Raw genomic sequence first — 10724 nt, 5'->3', positions numbered from 1 at the left:
TAAGAGACTTTTTCACGGATCAAGGTCGTTACGAAAAACGATATAGCGCCGCGAAGGGGCTACTGTTGGGACCATGCTTCGTCGCCGAAGGTCCTACAGGAAGAAACACCTTCGGCAAATCTGTTTATATGTGGTACCGAAGCTACCGCTCATGAAGCTTCGATATTATAACGTATCCAAAGACGAAGGATCGAACCGACTTAAAGATGGAATGACTTTTTAGTCCATAAGGGTCTGAGTCATAATTGTAATCTTTTGTAAGGGGCATGATTGTAATTTCTTACAGGCTGCGTCCTGTGCCTATAAATAGATGAACAATACTCCTTTACTGTAGACACAATCTTGTAATTGCTAACGCCTTACGCTGGAATTATTGTTTTCTGCCGAGGCGAAGGTATAATTGTACCTAAATATTATGTTTTAATATTTAAGTTCATATTATAAAATAAGTGAATAATGTTATTTATTCTTGGTATTCTATAACGTTTTATATTTTATATTTCATTTCACATTGTTTTATCTCTAATCACGAAGGTGTGACCTTCGTGATATATTATTCATAACCTTCCTCCGAAGTTCATTAAATCCTTGGAAAAATAATGCTTCAGCGGACGAAGGGCTTTAACATTTAACATTCTATGTTGCCTTGTTCTTAATTCATAGCATTTGAGAACAAGTCCCCAATATATATATATATATATATATATATATATATATATATATATATATGCATAAAAATATTACCATACAAGATAAAATGTTATAAAAACATGCAGCATAAAATATAGCTCGATTCTATGGTCACGCGAGGGAAAGAAACGTCGAAATCGAAGCTACGGTTGAGAAGTTAGTGCATTAACGTTAAACAAGTATTAACTATAACTTTTAGTTCAATATTATCAAATATAAATATTATACATCAGTCAGTTCGATTAATCTGCTACACTAACAAATGTCAGTTAATTAAATAATTTAATTAAAACAAGATATTCTAAGCGAGATTAATTTATGACGCGTGAAACAGCATGGCAGCGTGCAAACGACGCGCGGACACGCGCGACATAGCACGCTGACGATATACGAAACAGCGAGCGCGACGAGCACGAACGACGCGCCAACCAGCACGCCATCACGTGCGGAATAGCACGCGTAACAGACGAGGAAAACTAAATAGGTGACACGTTTATACTAAACAAATGTTAAATAAATAGAAAATAGTTAAGTTAATATTTACCATGTTAATATTTATTATAAAAACTCCAAGTGGAACACTACACATTTAATCTAGTTAGAATATTAATCTAATAAGTATTAGTCGAGCGAACCTTAAGTTAATTATCTAAAATATATGACATGATGCATTAACATCGTTAACATGAGTGTTTATAAGCGGCAAACTATTTATTATCACGCGTAGACACCGCGCGACACACGTGATCGTCATGCGACGACGCACGGACACGACGGGTGATGACACACAACGCTGTACGAAATAGCGCGCGGTCGGCACGCGAAACAACATGAACGACAGCGCGCGAACAGCACAATGACGCACAAACTATGCAGCGCGCGAACAACAACAACAAATAATTAGTTAAAAGTATTTAAGCTGATATTGATCAAGTTAATTAACGTTTATTTATAAAAGTGTGAGTTAAAACTATAAAACAATTTTAATTACAAGGTCATTTTAATAAGTATCGAATAAATAGCTTATCTTGTGACATGATAAAATACATTACTAATACGAAATCGCGTCGGGCCGCTCCGGGCCGTGGCCTGACCACTAGGCCACGCCGACAAGGGTCGGGCCGGCCGCTGCCGCACGCAGGGGCCTCACCGACAGGCACGGACGCCGTGCAAGCAGGCTGCGCAGGGGGAAGGCTTGGACGAGGCTGTTCCGGGTGCGCGACGAACGAGGGAGACGAAACGCACTAACGCGCAACACAACACGTAGCGACGCAGCACGTCGGCGCAACGGCAAAGGCAGACTCTGGTTTGGGCGTGCGGGTGATCGACGGACGACAAGGAAGAAGGGGTGGGCGGGATCTCACCTTGTGACGACGATGAGGCTTGCCGGACGTGAAGAACTCGCAGGGGATCCTTGGCCGGCCAGAGCGAACTTGTCGCCGCTGCTGCTACATGATGGAGGACGCCAGGGAGGTGCGGCCATGGGAAGGAGTTGTGGTATGCGACCTCCATGGCTGGGCGCTGCAGGAGGGCAACGTGGTAGTGAGCAGGGCGAGATCGTGGGCGGTTTTTTGGTCGTGGACGCGGGATGCTCGGGCGGCCGATCGCCAGGTGGCCAGAAGGCGTGCGGCGGTTGCGCTGGGGCGTGCCAGCCACCGAGCACGCGTTGCGCGCGCTGCTGGCCAGCAGGCTAGGCCGAGAGGGGGGAGAGGCGCATGGGGCGAGTTGGGCAGCACGAGAGTGGGCCGCAACGGCTGGGAGCGCGCGAAAGTGGCCTGGTGGGCCGGGGAGCGCGCGAGGGGGAGCAGGAGCGCGGTTGCTTGGCCAAGCGCGCCGAGCGGCCCAAGAGGGGGAAGAGGGGCTAGCTGGGCTGACTGAGTGGCCAGCAGCCCAAGAGAGAGGGGGAGGGAAGAGAAGCGCGGGTGGGCCGAAAAGAAAAGGAGTTGGGCCACGCAGCAGACCTAGCAGGCCAAGCCGGGGGAGAAGGGAGGGATTGTTGGTTTTTCCTTCTTCCCATTCTCTTTACATTTATTTTTTTAAACTCATGCATAATCCACAATTTGAAAGAAAGCACATCAAGCCCACTATCAAACAGAAAAGATTATACTCCGGTAGGATGCAACAACCAAAACTTCTCTAGGGTTTTATTGACACCTATATTTGAAGTAACACCCCCTATTATTTGGGAAGAAATGAATAAAGGAGCAAAAAGAAAGAGGAAAAAGAAGGTAACACCTGAATTTGGTGGATATTAGAAAATAAAAAATTATACCCCCAAATTTAGGGTGTTACACGAAACGTGTCTAGCTCGGGGCGAATTCTGTTTGGCTTGGGCAAGTCGGAGATGTGCTCGAGCGAGTCGTAATTGCACTCGGGCGAACCGTTATCGTCTCCCGTCTGAGGATGTCCTTGGTCGAGCCAGGACCATGTCTCTCCCTGAGGTTGATCTCGGGCGGATTAGGACTGTGTCTTCCGTCGAGGTTGGCCTCGGGCAAGTCGTAACTGCCTCGGGCGAGTCGTGAGTGCCTCAGGCATGTCGTGGCATTGGGCGAGTTGTGGCCTCGGGCGAGCTGTGGCCTTGGGCACGTTGCTTCCTCGGATGAGTTGTGGCTTTAGGCCAGTCATGTCCGATGTGCCATGTGACTGAAGGCGCATAACATTCGGCTCAACTGATGAAGGAAACATATCATTAATTGTCAATCTGATGCATGGAGACAGGAAAGGCTGATTGCTTCCCTAATGAAGATCCAACGACTCCTAGATTTCTTAGGGCTATAAAAGTGTTGAAAGGGAAATGGGCTTAAACATTTCCTATAATCGATTTTGGTATTTGATGTCCATCACAAACCACAAGGACTAACTAGTTTGCCTAGTTGTCATTTATCTTAGGAGCATAAAGTTCAACATAAACCAACAAAGAAAATGAGTTGGGGAACTCTACAAAGTTTAGAGCAAAAATAAGTATGGGTGCTGCCAGTGGCGCACCGGACACTGTCCGTTGCCCAGGCCAAAGCACCCCACGAACTGGTCGCTCTCGGATTTTTCCAGAGTCACTCTACTATAATTCACCGGACTGACTGGTGTGCATCGGACATATCTGGTGTGCACCGGAGCAACGGTCAACTGTGCCCAACGGTCGACTGTGGTGAATAGTGAACAGTGGACAGCGCAGAAGTTAGAAGTCAGAACCGCGAAGTCAGAACGCACCGAACTGTCCGGTGTGCCACCGGACTGTCCAGTGCCGCAAGAGGACAAAGGACTTCAACAGTCAACCGCTCCAAACCCGAACGGTCAGATGACGTGGCACGCACCGGACAATGAATAGGTCATGTCCGGTGCACCACCGGACTGTCCGGTGCACCCATCGACAGCAACGGCTGGAATAGTGGTTGGGGCTATAAATACCCCTAACCACCACCATTCAAGCCATCCATGTTTTTAGCCCTTCACATTCAATACAAGAGCAAAAGCATACACTCCAAGACACAATCAAAAGATCAAATCCTCTCTAAGCCTCAAAATCAACTCAATTGCTTAGTGACTTGAGAGAGGGTGTTTTGTGTTCTTTTGTTGCTTGGATTGGTTTCTTCCTCTGACTCTAACCCTTCTAAGTGCTTTGTAAAGCTAGCAAGAGACACCTATTTGTGTGGTGATCCTTGCGGGGTCTTAGTAACCCGAGTGATTAATGAGAAGCACTCGACCGGTCTGTGTGACCGATTGAGAGAGGGAAAGGGTTGGAATAGACCTGGCCTTTGTGGCTTCCTCAACGGGGACTAGGTTCTTTGGAACCGAACCTCAGTAAACAAATCGCCGTGTTCATTTGTGTTGATCTCCACTCAATTTATTTATCCCCTCTCCTCTCTCTCTAAAGTTCCTTTGCTCATATCGATTTGAGTTGCTCCCAAAGTTATCTGCATTAATTGAGCAACTCATAGCAAGGAAAACTATCTTCCACACTCTGAATTATTTCTAACACTAGCCTTGGGGCATAGTGTGTGTTCAAAGTTTATAATTTTCAGGTTTCGCCTATTCACCCCCCTCTAGGTGACTTTCAATTGGTATCAGAGCCCGGTTCTTCATTAGAGTCTAACAACTCAAAGCGATGTCGGGAGAACACGCCAAGAGGGAGATGGTCACCGGCAAAAAGCCCGAAGCCTCGGGAAGGAAGAACAATGAATGAACTCTATCAAAGGAGGCCAGAACAAGCACAAGGAGGAATCTGCTTCCTCCATCAAGTCACAAAGGAAGGGTGACAAGAAGAAAAAGAAAATGAAGAAAGTGGACTACTATGAGACCAACTCTTCATCACCTTCCACCTCCGGTGCCGTCAAACCTCACTCCACGAAAGCATATGGGATATTGTTGAGTTTGGAGCGCAGACACCACATGTGGGCGATGAGGATTATGACTCCGATGAGGCCGCCCAAATAAGGCATTTTAATTCCCAAGAAACTTCTATAATCCTCTCTTCCTTGTGTCGAGAGGAGTATAACAAAGTGCAAGGGTTGAAAAATGCCAAAGAAATTTCAGATGTCCTCAAGACGGCGCATGAAGGGGGCGAGGTGACCAAAATCACCTAGCGCGAGATGATCGAAAGAGAACTCGGTCGATTCGTCCTCAACAAAGGAGAGGAGCCACAAGCGATGTACAACCGGCTCAAAACAATGGTCAACCAAGTGCGCAACCTCGGGAGCACCAAATGGGATGACCATGAAATGATCAAGGTTATTCTAAGATCTCTTGTTTTTTGTAATCCTACTCAAGTTCAATTAATTCATGGAGATCCTAGATACAAACAGATGCCCCCCGAGGAGGTAATTGGCAAGTTTGTGAGCTTTGAACTTATGATCAAAGACTCCAAACACATTGTCAACTTGGAGCAAGGCGCCGCCTCCACACCCGAGGTGCAACTCGTTGCATTCAAAGCAACGGAAGAAAAGAAGAACGAGTCTACACCAAGTAGACTCCCAATTGACGCCTCTAAGCTCGACAACGAGGAGATGTCTCTTATCATTAAGAGCTTTCGGCAAATCCTCAAACAAAGGAAGGGGAAGGACTACAAACCTTGTTCCAAGAGGGTGTGCTATAGGTGTGGTAAGTCCGGTCACTTTATTGCAAAATGTCCATATACAAGTGACAGTGATAGGGATGACAACAAGAAAGGGAAGAAGAAGATGTAGAAGAAAAGATACTACAAGAAGAAGGGTGGCGAGGCGCACATGGGGTAGGTATGGGACTCTGACGAGAGCTCCACCGACTCCTCCGACGATGAGGATGCCGTCAACAAGGGACATCTCTTCCCCAACGTCGGCTACAAATGCCTAATGGCTAAGGATGGCAAAAAGAAGAAGGTACATTCTAGAGATACCCCCAAATATACTACTTCCGATGATGAGGGTAGCTCTAGTGATAATGAAGATGACTTAACTTCTCTTTTTGCAAACCTTATCAAGGATCAAAAGAAAAAGATAAATGAATTGATAGAAACCATTAACGAGAAGGATGATCTCTTGGAATGCCAAGAGGACTTGCTAGTTAAGAAAAATAAGAAGTTTGTTAAACTAAAAAATGCTTATGCTCTTGAAGTAGAAAAATGTGAAAATTTGTTTAAAGAGCTTAATGTTTGCAATGATTCAATTTTCTGTCTTAGAACTGAAAATGCTAGTTTAAATGCTAAGATAGAAGAATTGAATGCTTGCAATGTTTCTACATCTACTGTTGAGCATGTCACTATTTGCACTAGATGTAGAGATGTTATATTGATGCTATGGATGATCACCTTGCCATGATTAAAAAACAAAATGATCACATAGCTAAATTAAATGACAAAATTGCCAAGCATGAGTTAGAAAATGGAAATTTTAAATTTGCTCGTAGCATGCTCTATAATGGGAGATGCCCTGGCATTAAGGATGTCATTGACTTTCAACTAGGGAGCTAAAGCAACATCAAACATAATGCCCCCAAGAACAGACTATCTGATTTTGTTAAGGGTAAGGCTCCCATAGTTCAGGATAGAGATGGTTACATTTTATATCCTGAGAACTATCCTGAGCACAAAATTAGGAAAATTCATGCTAGAAAAACTCATACTATTTCTCATCATGCTTATATGTATATTAATGAGGCATCTAGCTCTAGGCATTCAACTCATGTCAAAATGCCTAAAAAGAAAATTGTCAATGCATCAAATGGACATAGCATCTCATTTAAGACTTTTGATGCATCTTTTGTGCTAACTAACAAATCAGGCAAAATAGTTGCCAAATATGTTGGGGCAAACACAAGAGTCCGAAGACTTGTGTTTGGGTACCCAAGGTGCTTGTTTCTAATGTGAAAGGACCCAAGACCGTTTGGGTACCTAAGAACAAGGCCTAAATTTGTTTTGTAGGTTTATGCATTCGGAGGGACAAGTTGGATAATCGATAGCGGGTGCACAAACCACATGACAGGGGAGAAAAGGATGTTCTCCTCATATGAGAAAAATGATGATCACCAAAGAGCAATCACATTCGGGGATTGTTGGGGGTCTTTTACTCTGCCGAAGGTCCTTAAGACGAAGATCCTACGAAGAAGCAACATTGTGGAATGCTGAAGCTCGGTAACTTCGGTTCAGGTCAGGCAAAGAAGGAAAAAGGACTAGTTAGACCTTCTTAGTTTAAGTTGTTTGTAAACTAATATTCAAGGACATGGATGTAATTTTACCTAAGCTGTGTCCCATGCCTATAAATAGATGAACAGTACCCCCGTACTGTTCACGCTGGATTGTATTCACTCTCTCGCATCCTCGCCTTCGAGCAAGCCAAAGGTATCAATGTAACATTAACATTATTGATATTCATATATGTTTTATGGAATGCAAGAATAAATAAATTATTAAGATATAATTATCATGCTTATTCCTTCGCATTCCTATCCTTGCATTAATATGATGAAGGTTTGCCTTTCTTGACCTTCGTCTAAGAAGCATTATACCCGTAAGGAAATAATGCTTCAAAGGATGAAGGTCTTTAATGATTAACAATTGTGTTGCCTTGTTCTTGACTCACAACATTTGAGAACAAGTGACCAACATTGGCGCCCACCTCCGGTGAACTCACTTCCACAACTGCGACAATGGCTTCGCAAGTCAACAAAGTTGTGGCACCTTCGGCTACGAAGCTGGTGCTCCCAATCACAAGCAACTCAAGTTCTAAACTAGCCAACAAGAAGCAGAAGAAGGAAGCACAGAGAAGGGTGCAACATGTTGGAGTGCAAGGACCCTTCATCAAGTCCAAATGGTCTCATATACCAATTACCTTCTCCCAGGAATATCTTCAGCTCAAGGATTATCCCCACAACGATGCAATGGTCACATCTTGTGTCATCAAGGGATTTCTGGTCCATAATGTCTTAGTGGACACGGGCAGTGCAGCAGATATCATCTTTGCAAAGGCTTTCAGGCAGATGCAAGAGCCGGATGACAAGATACATGATGCAACACACCCTCTTTGCGGCTTCGGAGGAAGGCAGATTGTGGCACTTGGCAAGATAACTATGCCAGTCGCCTTTGTCTATGTTCACAACACAAGGACAGAACATGTTGTCTTTGACATTGTTGATATGGACTATCCATACAATGCAATCATTGGTCGAGGGACGCTAAATGCCTTCGAAGCAATACTTCTTCCAGCATATCTTTGCATGAAGATACCTTCGGAACAAGGGCCCATTGTTGTGCATGGAAGCCAAGAGGCTGCTAGGAGAGCCGAAGGAAACTGGACGGATTCGAAGGCCATCCACAATTGTCACACCCGGATTTAAGGGACAAAGTCGGGTGGATCTCATATATGTGCCAAAGAAGACAACACATATAATAACAGAGTGTATAGAGATAAATGTCACAATATAATCAGAGTACTTATTACATAGCGGAAGTCTTACAAAATAAAAGATAAATATAGATCGAACTAAAATCCATCTTTGGCGCCACGAAGTCAACTGGGAGATGCCACCTAGATCGAATCGAACTCCTCGTTGTGTGGCTCCTCTTGAACCACCTATTCTTCTCCTGTGGGGGGTGTGAGACAGCAAGGGTGAGCTCACACATGTTTATCGCTCAACAAGTTGTGGGGAATAATGTGTATGAACTCACCAAAGGTGGGAGCTCATGTGAAGTGTAAGGCTTACCAAAAAGAATGGTTAAAGCTGAGCATTGCTTTTTGAAAGTCGCCTAGAGGGGGGGTGAATAGGGCGAAACTGAAATTTACAAAGTTAATCACAACTACAAGCCGGGTTAGCGTTAGAAATATAATCAAGTCCGCGAGAGAGGGTGCAAAACAAATCGCAAGCGAATAAAGAGTGTGACACGCGGATTTGTTTTACCGAGGTTCGGTTCTCGCAAACCTACTCCCCGTTGAGGAGGCCACAAAGGCCGGGTCTTTTTCAACCCCTTCCCTCTCTCAAACGGTCCCTCGGACCGAGTGAGCTTTCTCTTCTCAAATCAACCGGGAACAAAACTTCCCCGCAAGGACCACCACACAATTGGTGTCTCTTGCCTCGGTTACAAGTGAGTATTAATCTAAAGAAAGAATGAGAAAGAAGAAAGCAATCCAAGCGCAAGAGCTCAAAAGAACACAACAAATCACTCTCACTCAACACTAATGCTTTTGTGGAATTGGGAGAGGATTTGATCACTTGGGTGTGTCTTGTATTGAATGCCTAGCTCTTGTAAGTGGTTGGAAGTTGGAAAACTTGGATGACTTGAATGTGGGGTGGTTGGGGGTATTTATAACCCCAACCACCAAACTAGCCGTTTGGTGGAGGCTGCTGTCGCATGGCGCACCGGACAGTCCGGTGCGCCACCGGACACTGTCCGGTGCGCCAGCCACGTCACCAGGTCGTTGGGTTCCGACCGTTGGAGCTCTGACTGCTGGGCCCGCCTGGATGTCCGGTGGCACACCGGACATGTACTGTAGAGTGTCCGGTGCGCCACTTCGCGCGTGCCTGACTTCTGCTCGCTCTGGCGCGCATTAATTGCTTCTGCAGGTGACCGTTGGCGCGAAGTAGTCGTTGCTCCGCTGGCTCACCGGACAGTCCGGTGTACACCGGACATGTCCGGTGAATTATAGCGGAGCAGAAATCCGAAGCAGGCGAGTTCAGAGACGCTCTCCTCTGGAGCACCAAACACTGTCCGGTGTGCACCGGACATGTCCGGTGAATTATAGCGCAGCGCCTCCGAAAATTCCCGAAGGTGCGAAGTTTGGCTTGGAGTCCGGTGCGCCAGACCAGGGTGCCTTCGGTTATCCCCTTGCTCTTTTTGTTGAACCCATTTCTTGGTCTTTTTATTGGCTAAGTGTGAACCTTTGGCACCTGTATAACTTATAGACTAGAGCAAACTAGTTAGTCCAATTATTTGTGTTGGGCAATTCAACCACCAAAATCATTTAGGAAATAGGTGTAAGCCTAATTCCCTTTCAATCTCCCCCTTTTTGGTGATTGATGCCAACACAAACCAAAGCAAGTATAGAAGTTCACAATTGAACTAGTTTGCATAATGTAAGTGCAAAGGTTGCTTGGAATTGAGCCAATATAACTACTCATAAGATATGCATGGATTGTTTCTTTAATTTTTGACATTTTGGACCACGCTTGCACCACATGTTTTGTTTTTGCAAATTCTCTTTGTAAATCCTTTTCAAAGTCCTTTTGCAAATAGTCAAAGGTAAATGAATAAGATTTTGCGAAGCATTTTAAAGATTTGAAATTTTCTCCCCCGGTTTCAAATGCTTTTTCCTTAAACAAAACTCCCCCTTGATAAATTCCTCCTCTTAGTGTTCAAGAGGGTTTTAAGATATTGATTTTGAAAATACTACTCTCTCCCTTTTTGAACACAATGAGATACCAAATTGAAAAATCATACCAATTGAAAAACTCTTTATAAAATTAAATTAGGTGGTGGTGCGGTCCTTTTGCTTTGGGCTCATGCTCTCTCCCCCTTTGGCATAAATCGCCAAAAATGGAATTATTAGAGCCCTTTTCCTAACTACTTTCTC

The sequence above is a fragment of the Zea mays genome, chromosome 5, assembly GCF_902167145.1.
Source record: "Zea mays cultivar B73 chromosome 5, Zm-B73-REFERENCE-NAM-5.0, whole genome shotgun sequence".
NCBI classification, from domain to species: domain Eukaryota; kingdom Viridiplantae; phylum Streptophyta; class Magnoliopsida; order Poales; family Poaceae; genus Zea; species Zea mays.
The sequence above is the reverse complement of the archived record's forward strand: the minus strand, read 5'-3'. Positions refer to the sequence as shown.